A 6,034-nucleotide genomic window follows, 5' to 3' on the forward strand; every position below is an offset into this window, starting at 1 on the left:
TGTTCTTACTCTCAGACTGAGAGTAACTCAGAGTTATACAATATCCTATGCTAACTATAAATACATATGGGTCCCTGATCAGATTGATGTGGTAAATTGTTGATTATATTTAGATATATATTTTTTTCAAATTTGGGAGCCACACTCTGCCCTAATGCAGTTTTCAATTTCTTTTCTAAATTATATATATATTTATTTATTTTCCCTTTTTATTTCCCTAGTTGTTTTATTGTTGTCATTGTTGTTGGATAGGACAGAGAGAAATGGAGAGAGGAGGGGAAGACAGAGAGGAGAAGAGAAAGACACCTGCAGACCTGCTTCACTGCCTGTGAAGCGATCCCCCTGCAGATAGGGAGCTGGGGGTTTGAACCAGAATCCTTACACTGGTCCTTGCTCTTCACGCCATATGCACTTAACCCACTGTGCTACCACTCGACTCCCTCAAATTCTATTCTATACTCAGAAACCATGCTCCCAGACAATATTTTTATTCTACCTCCATATTAGATACCAAGCTCAATCAAAGATTACTAAAGTCCTGTGCCCATAGGAACATTCTAAAATAGACATCCTAGCTTCTTTCCACGTCCGGATCCCTATTTTCATTTGGTTTATTACTACACTTTGATTCTTGTTTATTAAAAATATATATTGTGCTTTACATCTTACTGCCTTTCAGCCACCAAAATACAGGTATTACTATGATTGTATCCTGACCTCCCTAAGAAAATTACCTCACCAATGTGTCCTAGAACCTCACCTCTCTCCAGAACCCTGCCTTAATAGATAGAGAGAGGCTGGAAGTATAGATTGACCAACCAAAGTCCATGTCCAAAAGAGAAGTAGTTACAGAAGCCAGAAATTCTTTCTATGTCCTTAAAAAATTGGTCCATATCCCCATATGAGAGAAATGTTAAGGGAAGACGATCAGAAAATTCTGAACCCGAATTCCAGCAGGACAAGAAACATTTTCGGGGGGCAGATTCAAGATGGACTAGACTTACTCTTCTCAAAAACTGCTTCAATCTCAAGTGGCTCTGTGGCAGTGGCGGTGAGTGGTCTCCTGCACCATGAGTGGCTTCAGCAGCTAGGAGCATGCCGCACCCTTCACCCTGGAGTACCAAGTCTTCCTCAAAAATGAAAAAGGAAAATATATATCCCCATTTCACGATATTCTAATTTATGCACATAAGGATGTGTTCCACATGGTGGTTGAAGTACCGCGCTGGTCAAATGCAAAAATGGAGATTGCTGCAAAGGACACTTTAAACGCAACTAAACAAGACATGAAAAAAGGAAAAATTAGTTATGTTCCAAACTTGTTCCCTTATAAAGGATATATCTGGAACTATCGTATGGGGCCATCCTTCAGACTTGGGAAGACCCAGGACACAATGACAAAAACACTGGCTGTTGTAGTGACAATGACCCCATAGATGTGTGTGAAATTGGAAGCAAGGTATGTACAAGAGGTGAAATAATCAAGGTGAAAGTTCTGGGCATATTGTCTATGATTGATGAAAGGAAAACAGACTGGAAAGTCATTGCCATTAATGTGGATGATCCTGATGCAGCCAATTATAATGATGTCAAGTGACTGAAACCTGGATACCTAGAAGCTAGTGTGGAGTTGTTTAGAAGGTACAAGGTTCCTGATGGAAAACCAGAAAACCAGTTTGCTTTCAATGCGGAATTTAAGAATAAGGACTTTGCAGTTGACATTATTAAAAGCACTCATAACCATTGGAAAGCCTTAGAGACTAAGAAAATGGATGGGAAAGGAATCAGTTGCATTAATATAATGGTGTCTCTCCTCTCCGTGTGTTACAAACTCCTTGAGAGGCTGCTTCTGTCACGAATTTCTCCTCTTACAGAGAAATTCCTATCACCCGCCCAAGCTGGTTTCCGCCCAGGAAGATCTACCTGCGAACAAGTCCTGGCCCTCTCAACTTACATTGAAAATGGATTCCAGAAGAATTTAAAGACGGGTGCTGTCTTTGTTGATCTCACAGCAGCCTATGACACGGTCTGACATCGTGGTCTCCTAGTCAAGATCTCAAGATGCCTGCCTCCATGGGTGGCCAACACTATATCGTTTCTTCTCCGAAACAGAAGATTCCGGGTGCATCTGGGTGACAAGTCTAGCAGATGGAGACTTGTCTCAAGTGGCCTCCCCCAGGGCTCTGTTCTGGCTCCTACGCTATTTAATATGTACATCAATGACCTCCCAGAAACTTCTTCAAGGAAGTTCATCTACGCTGATGACATCTGCTGTGCAACTCAGGCATCCAAGTTCGACATCCTCGAGGAAATACTCACGAAAGACATGTCTCTGATATCTGGTTACTGTAAAAAATGGGGACTAATCCCTAGCACTGCAAAAACGGTATCATCTGGTTTCCATCTACATCATGCCTCGGCTTTGCGTGAGCTTAATGTGCAACTTGACGATACAAGAATCCGGCATGAAGCCCAGCCAGTCTATCTTGGCGTTACTCTCGATCGCACTCTGTCATTCCATGAACATCTCATAAAAACTGCAGCAAAGGTGGGCACGAGGAATAACATCATTGCAAGACTGGCCAGCTCCTCATGGGGTGCGAGCGCTTCCACACTACGATCATCATCTCTGGCATTATGCTATTCCACTGCAGAATACTGTGCCCCAGTATGGTTCCATAGCCCCCATGTCCACTTGGTAGATTCCAAATTATATTCTTCCATGAGGATAATTTCTGGAACCATCCGTTCCACCCCGGTTCCATGGCTGCCAGTTCTTAGCAACATAGCCCCGCCAGATATTCGTCGGGATGCGGCATCATCTAAGTTCATTTCCCATGTCTACGCTCGACCGGACCTGCCAATATACGCGGATATCTTCGCCCACCCTGTCCAACGCTTGACGTCTCGTCATCCAATCTGGTCTCCTACGCCTACACTGAACTTCTCTGTTCCATACTCTTGGAAACAGAGTTGGCAGTCAGCTGAGGTAAAGAACAAACACCTCATCACAGACCCCTGCAAGCATCAACCCGGCTTTGACCTAGCACGTTATGATTGGGTCCTCCTCAATCGCTATCGATCAGGCAATGGCCGGTGTGCCTCTATGTTCCATCGCTGGGGAGCCAGAGACGACCCGAACTGCCCCTGTGGCTACAGACAGACTATAACCCACATAGTCAACGACTGCCACCTCTCCAGATTCAAAGGAGGTCTCGAAACTTTACATCAGGCTCAACCTGACGCTGTTGACTGGCTACGGAAGAAGGGCAAACGCTAGAAGAATGGTGTCTGAGAGGCCCTTCAAGTGTAATCCTGATGCTACCAAAGCCATTTTGGATGCTTTACCAACACTATGTGAATCTGCCTGCACATTACCAGCAGATGTGGATAAATGGTTTCATCACCAGAAGAACTAAGAGAAGTTCTCTGAAGTGTAAGCTAATTGCTGCATACTGTTCATCTGGAAGTACTAGATGCAAAAATAGTAATTTCTAAGAGCTTTAAATTTACAGAACTAATCTAGCCAAAGCAGATTTGGCCATCACCAACCCAATAATGTTAAATTTTCTTTCTCTTATGAACGCATTTTTTTGTCTTGATTGAGTTAGCTTTTAGTACATGCTTAAATATCAGAGCAGTTGTAACTTGGAAGTCATCTGTGAATGAATGTGCAAGATAAGTACCTATTGGATGTATCTGTTTCCCTTGTGTTAGAAAATAGTTATTTTACTGAAAAAAAGAAAAAAAAAGTGCTTCAAACTAACAATTCTAAGTAGAAGCATTATTTCCAATCCAGTAGGAAAGAAACTATAGAGGAGAGGATAAAGAAAACCATGGTGGAATGTTATAACCCATCTATGAATTGGCCAAAGGGTGCTGAAAAGGACAAAGGAGAGCTGAGCAGTGATTCTCCCATTGCACGCCCCCCCCCCCCAGCCACCAGTGGCTTATTTGGAAAATAGGAGCATCCAGAGAGAAAAAGTGGTCCCCCTGTGGAATTAAAGTCATCAAGAAAGATTCCAAGACTGAACCTTTTGTCAGAATGCAGGAGGGATCCATATGACCTTGCCTGACTGGATATGAGCTAATGTATAGTCTCAAGCAATGTGGGCAGACTGTTAAGTCAGATCTCCTAATCAATCAATTATAACTTTATCAAACCAACACCCTCCTCAAATGTGAGCATATATATGTTCTGTTAATCTGTCAATCCTCTAGTACTCTGTATATACTCTCTATATTGGCTGCCCATTTCCTTTTTCTTTCTCTTTTGTTCAGTATTTGTTTCATTGTTTTTTGTTGTTCCTTTTTATTTTTTTTTTGAGGGGGGAGGTATTTGTCATTTGATTTGAAGTCTTTTTGTTAGGTTGTTTTTGTTTGTTTCTCTTTCTTTACTTTTTTATTATCTTAATGTTTATTAACAGTAGAGAGGAGAGATCCCCATAGCATCTCTCTGGCATATACTATAACAGGGATGCAAATCTGAACCTCATCCTTGTCATTCCAGTACTGTGGCCATTGTGCCACCTTCCAGGCTGCTATTTTTCCTTCATTCTTTTTTTATTAGTGATATTTCAATTATTAGTGATTCAATTTTAATTTACAAAATATCATGTCAAGGGGACTGGACAGTGGCGCACCAGGTTAAGCATACACAATTTGAAGAACAAGGACTCACTCAAGTATGCCAATTCAAGTCCCAGGGTGCCCACCTGCAGGGGGCTCACTAACAAGTGGTGAAGCAGATCTGCAGGTGTCAATTGTTCTCTCTCCCTCTCTGTCATCCCCTCCAATTTCAATTTCACTCTGTCCTACCCAAAACCTCAAAAAAATGGTCACAGGAGCAGTGGATTCATAGTGCAGGCACCAAGCCCTGCAATAACTCTGGAGGGGAGAAAAACAAGCTTCTGAACAGCCAAAGAAACTATCACACAAAGAGCCCCTTCACAGAATGGGAGAAGATCTTCACATGCCATACATCAGACAAGAGACTAATAACCAAAATATACAAAGAGCTCAACAAACTTAGCACCAAAAAAGCAAATGACCCCATCCAAAAATGGGCAGAGGATATGAACAAGATATTCACTTCAGAGGAGATCCAAAAGGCTAACAAGCATATGAAAAACTGCCCAGATCGCTGATTGTCAGAGAAATGCAAATAAAGACAAGATTGAGATACTACCTCACTCCTGTGAGAATGGCATACATCAAAAAGGACAGCAGCAACAAATGTTGGAGAGGCTGCGGGGACAGAAGAACCCTTCTGCACTGCTGGTGGGAATGTAAATTGGTCCAGCCTCTCTGGAGAGCAGTCTGGAGAACTCTCACAAGGCTAGATATAGACCTTCTATATGACCCAGTAATTCCTCTCCTGGGGACATATCCCAAGGATTCCATAATGCCCAACCAAAAGATATGTGTACACCTATGTTCATAGCAGCAAAATTGATAATAGCTAAAACCTGGAATCAACCCAGGTGCCCAGGAACAGATGAGTGGCTGAGAAAGCTGTAGTATATATACACAATGGAATACTATGCAGCTATTAAGAACAATGAACCCACCTTCTCTGACCCATATTGGATGGAGCTAGAAGGAATTATGTTAAATGAGCTAAGTCAGAAAGATAAAGATGAGTATGGGATGATCCCACTCATCAACAAAAGTTGAGAAAGAAGAACAGAAAGGGAAACTTAAAGCAGGATCTGATTAAATCGAGAGTAGGGCACTAAAGTAAAAACCCTGTGGTGAGGGGGAGTGTGACATTCTGCTTCCTGGAGAGGTGTGGGGAAGGGAGAGGGTGGATGGGTGGGACACAGTCTTTTGGTGGTTGGCATGTTGTTTATGTACACTCCTCTTAAAGTGTATTCATATAAACCACTATTTAATTAATATGAGGGGAAAAATTGTGTTTTAAAACACAGACTGAGTCTTTTTAACACATAGGCTGAGTCTTTGATATGCTGACTCTCTCAAAAGTCTAGACCAGGTAGAACAGAAGCAACCGGTGGCACAGCTATATACCAGA

General features: G+C 42.2%; 1 pseudogene; it reads left to right on the forward strand.

The window, feature by feature from the left end:
* Positions 1-1,070: 1,070 nt before the first annotated feature.
* Positions 1,071-3,541, forward strand: LOC103120796 (inorganic pyrophosphatase-like; annotated as a pseudogene).
* Positions 3,542-6,034: the final 2,493 nt, after the last annotated feature.

This window comes from Erinaceus europaeus, chromosome X (assembly GCF_950295315.1).
Source record: "Erinaceus europaeus chromosome X, mEriEur2.1, whole genome shotgun sequence".
NCBI classification, from domain to species: Eukaryota; Metazoa; Chordata; class Mammalia; order Eulipotyphla; family Erinaceidae; genus Erinaceus; species Erinaceus europaeus.